This window comes from Myotis myotis, unplaced genomic scaffold (assembly GCF_014108235.1).
Source record: "Myotis myotis isolate mMyoMyo1 unplaced genomic scaffold, mMyoMyo1.p scaffold_m19_p_6, whole genome shotgun sequence".
NCBI lineage: Eukaryota > Metazoa > Chordata > Mammalia > Chiroptera > Vespertilionidae > Myotis > Myotis myotis.
In genome coordinates this window covers 27617590-27628191 of record NW_023416368.1, presented here as the reverse complement: position 1 = coordinate 27628191, position 10602 = coordinate 27617590, and the positions used below count along the sequence as shown (strand labels likewise).

General features: G+C 46.5%; 1 protein-coding gene across 6 annotated transcripts in view; it reads left to right on the top strand.

Annotated features, from left to right (window-relative positions):
• Positions 1-8756: 8756 nt before the first annotated feature.
• Positions 8757-10602, top strand: part of RNF14 (ring finger protein 14) — a 28895-nt gene continuing 27049 nt past the window's right edge. For 2 of the 6 annotated variants that reach the window (XM_036314925.1, XM_036314922.1), the window contains exons 1-2: positions 8757-9094; positions 9899-9986. The gene's annotated coding sequence lies outside the window, so the exon portion shown is untranslated. Of the gene's footprint in view, positions 9095-9669; positions 9987-10602 lie in introns of all 6 variants that reach the window. The other 4 variants (XM_036314921.1, XM_036314918.1, XM_036314924.1 and 1 more) reach the window with 2 other exon arrangements.

Genomic DNA, 10602 nt, shown 5'->3' with positions numbered 1-10602 from the left:
TGGGGAATCCCCCAGCCTCCAGCTCCTGTGTCTTATAAGTTTTAGACTTTTCCCTCTCCCTTACCCTCCTCCCTCTTTCCCTCCCTCCAATTCTCTCCCCACTGCTGTTTATGGCAGAGTCCCCTGAATGATAACTCCCTTGCTACCCCTTCAGGACTAAGGTATGCCCTCCCTCCCATTCCCCTCCTCGCAGAGGCAAGACTCAGGAAGGAAGTGAGTGGGCAGTTTGTTTGGGTGGCCTTTGAGGCGGCTTGCTGCTTCTCAGTTTGCTGTTTCCAGCCCTCTCCCATGCTTACACCCTACCTTGAGGTTGAGTCCAGACTGCAGGGGTCCTCAAACTTTTTAAACAGGGGGCCAGTTCACTGTCCCTCAGACCGTTGGAGGGCCGGACTATAGTTTTAAAAAAACTATGAACAAATTCCTATGCACACTGCACATACCTTATTTTGAAGTAAAAAAACAAAACGGGAACAAATACAATATTTGTATTTGCATGTGGCCCGCGGGCCGTAGTTTGAGGACCCCTGGTCCAGAGGCTTATAAAGCATTTGAAGTAGTGGGGCTTAAGGGCCAGCTTTCCCTAGATGCGTGTTTGCAGCTGAGTCCTTGAGACCAGAGATGCAACACAAGTGACTCCAATCAGGGCCTTTGGCCTGGAGGCCTGTGGTCATTAGGACAGGGATGGCTAAGGGACTGCCCTAGGTTAAGCCCCACCTCCACTCCCTCCCCTCCCTTCTGTGTTTCTTTCCCACACCCTCTCCTTCACCCCATATCTACTTCTGGAGATTTCCCAACCATCTTACCGAACGAAGCCTGTCAGCCAGAGCAAGGGGCCTCTCCTACGGCATGGCTCTGGAGACATACAGAACGCTCCCTCGCTTGGAGAGAGACATTCACAAGTCACTTAACCTCTCTGGGCCTCAGTTTCCTTCTCTGTAGAGTGTGGCCGTGACCCATCTCATGAGTTTGGGGTAAGGATTTAATGAGATGATGCACATACGGCCTTGGCACCGTGCCTGGTACAGAGAAAGCTCTCCATACAGGAGGCTGGTGTGTGTGTGTGTGTGTGTGTGTGTGTGTGTGTGTGTGTGTGTGTTTACCAGGTTTTATGCCTCATATGCAAGTGGGGAAGATGGTCTTGCGTTTCTCCCTTCACTTGGAAAGTCATTTCCCAGGGCTCCCTGAGCTTCAATGGCCGACATCATCTCATGCCACCCTCACAGCCACGCCATTGGGTGAAGAACCTGAGTGGAGAGGTTAGGTAAGTTGCCCGAGATCACACACATTTGCCCTGCAGAAAGCCCCTCCAGCTGCACTCTGGAAAATGGATTGGAAGGGAATAGAGAAGAGGGAGGGAGAAAGGCCTGTGGGGAGTAAACCGCAGGGAAGCCGCGGTGCAGAAACTCTGGGGCTGAGAATGTTTCCAGAATGCCATCTGGTGGCCAAAAGCAGAGGAAAAGGCACAGAGGCAGAAAGGTGGGTGCCCGGTGTTCACAGATATCCACAGCTCCAGACCTGTGCTGCACAGGGAGACACAAGACAACAACCATTAGTCTCAGTGGGAAACCTAATGTGACCCAATGCCTACAGGAGGAGTGAACTCACAGTTTTATAGGTGTTAACATTTATGTTCTTGACATTGTTATATATGTGCTCTGTGTGTGTGTGTATGTGTGCGTGTCGCCTTGACTAAGACCATGGATGCCAAAAATGGACTCACTGGTCACAAGAAAGTTTGAATTTGGATTTCACAGGTAGTTTTATTGTTTTTGTTTATTTTATTAACATTGGGGGCATGAAGCTAAGACAACCCTTTAAGAATCCAAAGCCAGCAAACAAGGCCCCAGCCTTTTTAAAGGCAATTTCCTCTGGGAATGAGATCCCCTTTAGTAATTCTCTCTCCTCCTTTCTGGCTACAAGGGTCAGTTGATCATTGGCAGCCACATGGCAGGGTGTGAACGGAGCTGTCAGTGGAGTTGGTCAGGGCTAGTTGGCCTGGAGGCCTGTGGTCATTACCCTGAGTTTTGAAAATAGGTTTAAAACAACTGAGCCTCCCTCAAGTTGAGTTTTGTTTAAAGGGGGTAGAATTGGGGTTGGTACTTGGAGGCCTTGCTCACGACAAGACTTGAGGTTGTTCACACAAGTCCTTCGTCATGGAGAGGGGTTGGAGGGTAAAGTGGGAAGGGCAGGGGTCAGAGGATCTTTTTAAAACACCTGGAGTCCTAGGAAACCTTGAGGAGCCAGATCAGTAGAGTGGGACTCTGCCCGTTGGGGGATTCACAGGTCAGCTGGAAGGCTCGGCTCATGTCCCACACCACGAATGTCCTGCTGGGCTGCCTGCCCACCCCAGGCTCCTTGTGAATCTGCCCAGCGGCTGCCATAATCACAACCGCCGAGGCAGCTTTGATGAGGCTGGGAGCTTTGTCCTCAGGCTCATTCCAGTTGGGAAGGTGACTGGACCTCGTAAGTCTGCCTCTTTTTCTTTTAACAAGATCTTGTTGAAGTTAGAGCAGTCTAGCCAGGAATCTTGACATGAGATTCAGGTAGATGTTCAGGGTCACCCGCTGGCGGCATGGCACTCTGTGGTCTTTGTAGGCACAGATGACAGATGTCCACTCTCACACAGTGGCACCTCTTTCTGGGTCCAGGGCAGAAAGAAGGATGCAATTTGCAGAGAGAAATTTTCTCAGAAATAGGACTTTTCAAGAAATAGAAAGGGTTTCTGTCCAGGTTAAGACACAAAGGGAGCTAGATATTAGAATCATTTGGAAAGTTTTTCAAAATACCAGGGACACAGCAAGAAAATGCATAGTTTTCCCTTTCCCAGCCTGCCAAAGAGAATTTTATAATTGTCAGCTCCATTTTCCCCTCTTCAAAAAGGCTTCATCTTGCAGATGATTTGGGACAGGGTTGGGGAAGTTGGACCTTTTTGTTGGAAAAGAAGTCTAATTGATCTACTTAACGAAAGGAAAAGTAGATGGAGAAGGGGCATGCTGAAGGAAATCATGGAGGAGGGTGCACTAGAGAACAGCAAGGATTGAAGATGAGGACTTTCAAATGAATTGTTATAAATTAGGGGTCTCCTTTATGGTTTTCAATAAAAGATATATAATTTATTTTGTGCTTTAGTAACCACAACACAGCCCCCAAATTGGACCACATACATTCTGAGTTGATAAGTGTTGCTCATATATTATGTCTCTCTTCCCAACCTGCAGAGGGGAAGTGGGCTATTTCCAGCATGTAGATTTTCAGTCTGATATGCAGTAGGTCATTCCAACACACACCCATCTCCACCCCAACCTCATAGAGAACCACTGATTTAGAACTTCTTAGAAGCACCAGCAACTTTGTAAGGACCGAACTCGACAGCCATTAGGCCTTTCTTACTGAGCATCCCCTTGGTCCCCATCACGGCCCCGGGCCTGTGTCGCTGCTCAGCAGAAGCTCTGTGCACACCTAGTTCTCCCTCCAGATTCTGTCTGTTTCTCTGATTCCTCCTTTGGGTTTCCTTGCTTCTGACTCCCAGGTGTGGGCATGGTCCCCAGATTCTGTCCTCAGCCCTCTCTTCTGCATAGGGTTATTAGCCCAGAAATGGGTTGCTAGATGTAACAAATAAAAAACATGGCGCCTCGTTAAAATTGGATCAGATAGTCTGGCCAGTGTGGCTCAGTGGTTGAGCATTGATCCATGAACCAGGAGGTCATGGTTCCATTCCCAGTCAGGGCATATGCCCAGGTTGCAGGATCAATGCCCAGTAGAGGGCATATAGGAGGCAGCCAATCAATCATTCTCTCATCATTGATGGTTTGTTTGTTTTTTTGCATTCTTTGATTTTATTTTTTAATTTAAAAGTTTTTAATTTTCAATTACAGTTGACATTGAAGTTTCTAACTCTCTCCCCCTCTCCCTTCCTCTCTCTGAAGTCAATAGTAAACAAACAAATAAATAAATAAATTTAGATCAGATAAACAATGAATTTTTTTTAATATCAGTATTTTTATCTGACAGCCCTATCTAGAAATAATAAGCTCTCAACACAGGCTTCTTTTCTGTTTTTCTGTGTGTGGCTTGCTTTTTGTTTTGTTTCAGAATTTTGGTTTGCTCAGTGAATTTGAACATCTATGAGTAAACACAAAGATCAAACATATTGACTGGGAGCATCATCTGTGCATGAATATTCAGAGGCTGACTGTGTTGATTGGCCTTGTTATGTTTTCAGCATTTCTGGTGATCCAGGATCGAACTGTTCTCAGACTGTAAGAACCACCCTGGAGGAAGCCTGGATCACACTCACTCATTAATTTATTCAGTCATCCAGGCTCTCATTTATTTGGTGGAATTCAGCATTTATAAGGATATATATATATATTTCTTTTGGCAAGGGAAGTAGCTGAAGTTGACCCACATTTTTCCTCCTCCAAACCACTGGTTTGTTTTTCTTTCTTCACAGAGAATCTAATCAACCTAATTCTCTCCTTGCTTCAGCAAGGTAAGTCTTGCAGGAAGGAAAACGAGTCTTCCCTTCGTTACATTAATTCTCATGGGGCTTCCCTTTATTAGTTTTTGACAGCCAGGAGTTGAGCCTGGAGCTCGGAGAGAAGCAACCGCACACTGATTTATGATGGCAGCCGCTGCTAAATCTCACCCCTCTTTCCTTCTTACAGAGCCGTGTTACCTTGGGGTTACAAAACTCTTTTCACTGTTATTCAGGGGAATAATAATAAAATGCCAGGTTGCAAGTATAAACATGATCATTCTGTGCCTATTACTGTAAATCAAATTTTACTTGCTTCAGAAGCACAGAAAACATTTTATACTGTCAGCCACCTCAAGCCTTTTTAGGCATCTGTTTTTATATAACCCTGGGATGACCTGCGGTACTGTTTGAGCTGCACTGACCAGGAAGCTGGGCAGGAGGCGATCTGGCTATTTCTCTTTATAAACCTCGCTGACCACTTTCCTTGAGCAAAGTATTAACTAGATGTAAGCATAGCCTCGGGGTTAATGATGTGGGCTCTCAACTCCAATTGCCCAGTTCAAAGCTTGGCTCCGTAATTTACCATCGGTGTGCCAGCGGCAAGTCACGTCATTTCTCTGTGATCAGTTTCCTTCGCTTTAAAATAGGGATGTTGATGTTGGTAACTATGTTATAGGGCTGCTGCACGGTTTAGCTTAGACAATGCACAGCATTTAGAGCAGAACCTGGGACATGAGTAGCACTCTGATAGTCATTTATAATTGTTCTTTTAATGTAATAGCTTTTTTTAAAGAAAGAAAGAAAAACCAATTGTTCAGATTCTCATGTGATAATAGTAAAACTTTTAAGATCTAGAGGGTGAGCGGATACACAGCGACAGGAGACTAGCAGGAAGTCAGTGACACTTCTGTACTGGGGTGGGCTCACCACCCTCCATTCCTCTCCCAGAGTTGGGGCAGGGCTTTCCCTTCCACACTGGTGCCCCTCTCCATGCCAAGGCTTGTTTCAGCAGTGCTTGTGAGTGATGGCCATTGAAAACGAGGCTGTCTCCCGGGGATGCCAGCAATGGATGAGAACAAGTGCAGGCATCCATGGAGGCCTGCTGACCCCAACATAGTACCTGCAGGTATCAGACATAGTCTGTGACTCACTCCTGCTTCTCTACCCCATGCCTTGGGTCTTGACCTCTGGCCAAGGTCACACACCCCATCCTCTCCTAGCCTTCAACTCCATCATCTCACATCTCTGAAGCCCAGTGCAAAATGAAAATGTAGAGCCTCTTTTTTGAAAATTATTAAGAATTTCAAGATGGCCATAGCAGATCATTAGACCAAGAGCAGGTCCCAGAAGCAAGAACCAACATCTCAACATCCCACTTAAATGTGCCCTGTACCTAAATTATTGAGATACAATTCACATAAAATTCACCATTTAAAAGTACACTGTCTAGTGGTTTCTAGTATATTCACAAAGTTGTGCAACCATCACCACTATCAAATTCCACAATATTTTCACCCTCAAAAAGAAACTTCATCTCCGTTTACAGTCACTTCTCATGTCCTCCTGCCTCAGCCCCTGGCAACCACTAATCTACTTTCTGTCTATAAGGACTTGTCTATTCTGAACTTTTCATATATGTACATGAAATCATACACTATGTGGTCTTTAGTGTCTGACTTCTTTCACTTCACATAATGTTTTCAAGGTTCATTCAGGCTGTAGCATGTATCAGTACTTAGTTACTTTTTATAGCTGAGTAATATTCCATCATATAGATACCAGTATACCACATTTTGTTTACCCACTTATCCATTAATGAACATTTGAGTTGTTTCTACCTTTTGGCTATTGTGAATACTGTTGACACTATCTATGTATATAAAAGCCTAAGCAACCATTACAACCGGTTGACCAACCAGTCACTATGATGCGCACTGACCATCAGGGGGCAGATGCTCAACACAGGAGCTGACCCCTGGTGGTCAGTGTGCTCCCACAGCCCATCTCCCACAGCCAGCCAATCTCCCATGGTCCCTCCCTCTGGCCGGCCCCGATTGGCCCTGATCGCCGGCCAGGCTGAGGGACCCTACCCATGCACGAATTCGTGCACCAGGCCTCTAGTATACAAATAAATATATATAAATATAATTATACCTTTATGTACAGGTTTTTGTGGGAACAAATGTTTTAAATTCTCTTGTGTATATCTAGGAGTAGGTCTTATTATATCTATATGTTTAACTTTTGGGGGAACTATCAGATTATTTCCCAAAGCAGCTACACAATTCTTACATTCCCACCAGCAATGATGAGGGTTCCAATTGCTCCACATACTCATCAAAACTTTTTTTACCTGTCTTTGTATTATAGCCAGTCTAGTGAATGTGAAGTCATTTCTCATTGTGGTTTTGATTTGCATTTCCCTGATGATTAATGATGTTAAGCATCTTTTCATGTACTTACTGTCCATTTGTATATCTTCTTTGGATAAATTGCTACTCAGATCCTTTGCCCATTTTTAAATTGATTTATTTGTCTTTTTATTGTTGAGTGGTAGGAGTTCTTTTTTTTTTTCTTTTCTTTTATTGCTTACAGTCTTACAAAGGGTATTACATATGTGTCCCTTTTTTTCCCCCGCCCTTGACAATCCCCTGGCCTCCCCTACCCCCCAGTGTCTTATGTCCATTGGTTATGCTTATATGCATGCATACAAGTCCTTTGGTTGATCTCAGTGGTAGGAGTTCTTTATGTATTCTGGATATTAGATGTTTATCAGATATATCGTTTGCAAATATTTTCTTCTGTGGATTGTATTTTTACTTTGTTGATAGTGGGTTGGTGTTTTTTTTTTTTTTAGCATAAAAGTTTTTAATTTTGGTGAATCCAACTTATTTTTCTTTTGTTGCATGTGCTTTGGTGTTATGTCTAATAAACTATTGCCTAATCCAAGTTCATGAAGATTTATTCCTACACTTCCTCCTAAGAGTTTTATACTTAGTTTAACTCTCACAAATAGGTCTTTGATCCTTTTTGAGTTAATTTTTGTATATGGCATGAGGCAGGAGAAATGTAATTTTAATTCTTGCTCAGTCCCTGAATAATCATGTGCCCCTTGGTAAGTTCTTGAACCTAAATTTCAGTTTCCTCATTTATGAAGTGGGAATAACAAATAGTACCTAAATCGTAAGGTTATAGTGAAGACAGACAATGTTCATAAAGCACTTAGCACAGTGTTTGAAGCATCCTAATTGCTCAGTAGTTATTGTGAGAAAGTCTCACCTGTCTGAATTCAAATAACTGGACTCGAAGACATAAAGCATGACAAAAACTACGTTCTGGAGAGCTGGTGCCTGTGGGCAGGCAGACACACACAGAGCAGTGATCACAGGCAATTTAACTCTATGGTGGGAGAGACGCTCCTCATTGGCTGAAGACTAAGGAATTAACAGTCTCGCCCCATACATCGCCTAGGTCTTACTGTCTCCAATTGGGTTATTTAAAAAAACGGACTAGGGCCTTTTCTAATCGTCTCCACCTCCTTTTGTCTAGGGGCCCTAGACTCTAGGCGGATCTTCCTGGGAAATGTGCTATTGGTCATGGGCACAGTTCTTCTCTTCGTTCTCATATCCTTTCCATTCCCCCTCTTCCCCCATCCCGTTTGCCCTGGAGAGATTCAGTAACCCGCTGCCCACAGGCTGTTTCTTTTCTAACGGTTGACTATGCTGCCGAATAATTCTACACAGAGGCCTGTCTCCTACAGTTATTATTGTTATAAAATGAACAATGAGTGAATACTTCCATCTTGGAGGTGCCAGGAAGATGGGCAGCATTTCTAAAGAAGGTAGCTGGGATCCGAGGAGGGCAAGGACGCTTGCTTAAGTCTCCCTGGAGGAGCAAGTCTAGGATTGTTACGGGAGTGCCTGCCTCACGTACACCGCCGCCTCGCGATCCCCTCTGGGATTGGTACAAATCCTAATTCCCGGGCCCTATCCCAGAACCACTGAAAGGAGCCCGCTGGGCACGGGGTCTCAGATCCGCCTTTCTATCGACTTCTTGGCACGCGGAGTACTTCTGCCCGGCACGGGTAGGAGTGACGGTGGTCCCGCCTGCAGCGCAGCCTTCCGCCTGCGGGGGGCGGCCGAGGGGCCTGGGCGGACGCCGCGGCTGCGCAGAGTGGTCCTCACGCCGGGCCGCCCCAGCCGGATCCACCTGGCTCAGCTGACAGCTCCGAAGGCGGAAGAGGCGGTGCGCAGGTGGAGCCGGGCGTCTCCGGACCGGTCGGGAGAGAGGCTTGGAGGGGCCTCGGGCTAGGGCGGAGGGCGGAACCTTCGGGCCGGGCACGGTCGGCTCGCCGGAAGGAACGGTGGGGCCAGCGCTCGGTGCACGCGAGACCGAGAAGGGCGGCCGGGCCGGGGCAACTCAGTGGGCTTCAGCCCCCCGCAGACACCGGACGGGGCGCCCCCAGTCCGGCCCGGCTAAGACCGCGCCCCGCCCCAGGGCGCGGAAAGACCGGAGGGTCCAGCGCCGGCTTCCGCGGGACCTCGTGCGGCCGCACTGCGCCCTGTGTCCCGGCGCGGGGCAGCGAGCGCGGCTTGGGCCTGCTCCCGGGTGTAGGTGAGTCGCCCGGACTACGACTCTGCACGCGGGCTGGCGAGCGGTGGAGGCGCCGGCGGCGGCGTGCGGGCTCGGAGCCGGGCTGACCCCGGCTCCGGAGTCCCCGGGTGTGGCCCGGGAGAGGGAGGAGATTTTCCCGGGCCGCAGGGAACCGCGGAGGAGGGGCTGCCCTCCGCAGGGTAGCGGTTCCCAGTTTGCCAGAACTAATGTCACCCTGGGATTATCTCTTGTCTGATTGCGCCAGGATTTATTCTGGGTCCTGTGTTACCGGTGAAGAAACAGGGTGGGCTGAATCCAGATTTAGTTACGTATTAATGAGCTGTATGGCCTTGGGCCGGAAAAGGACCTAAAATGCCAATTTTTCTCATCTGTGTAATGGAAATAGTGATAGCACTTGCTTCCTGGGCTGTGGGACTCTAGCAGGAGTTAATGCATTTAAAGGGCTTACGCACGGTAAGAGCTCACCAAGTATTAACTGTTCTTGCTGGTTTGGGTTATTGTTGTTTTTGAGTTATTGGCATAACTCAAAATTGACATTCTTTTTTTAAATCGAATTTATTGGGGTTGACATACAGGTTTCAGGTGTCCAGCTCAATAAAACATCATCTGCACACTGCATCGTGGGCCCATCACCTCAAGCAAAGTTTTCGTCCCCATTTCCTCTGTGTTCTTGCTGTTCCTGTGACACCAACCCAACCTCCAGCTTCTAGTGGGACGTGGCAGAGCAGTTACTGAGCTGTATGACGCTGGCTCCCCGTCTCAGCACACTGCATCTCACTCCAGTGCACTTCCAATTTTTTCCAGTGTCTACTGCAAGGCACTGCCAGATGCTGAGAACAGTACACACACGCACAGGACGTGATTCTCACCCTTAAGGAACTTACGCAGTCTGGTAGGTGAGAAAGTGCGAACTATTGTCATGCAAGGCGGGCGTTAGCCCCCCCAGACAGTGTCATAGGAAAGTTACATTAAAAAAGTTTGCTGGATTTTTAGACAGGCATGACATCTAATTAGAAATTTCTACATAGAGTAGGGGCTTTGGAGGTGGGTCTGGAAGGCTAAGTAGATAGAATCAGAGGGAAATGTAGGTCAGCGACCTGAATTAAAGGACTGGGACCCCCAAGGCAGCTTCAGAAGCTGGGGTGTGGTGGGGTAGATCATGAGGAACGGTTGATGGGAGTAGATCTCAATCCTGGCGGCACATAAGATCACTGATAGCTGATTTAATTGCTCAGGTGGCTCTAATGTGCAGACATTATGGAGAAAACTAACCTAAAACCAGAAACTATAAACTATAAATTCATCTCTCACCCCACTTATAAATATTTAAGTAGGAAGAAACAGCTTAATTATGTTAAGCTTAATTACTACATCTGGTAAAATTGTTTAAAATTAAATAAGGTCATTTGAAAGGACTTAATACAGTACATCGTAGGTGTTCAATAAATGTAAATTGATTCTGAATTTCATTTATAGCTTATTTGAGAGTCATACATCTGAAAATCTTT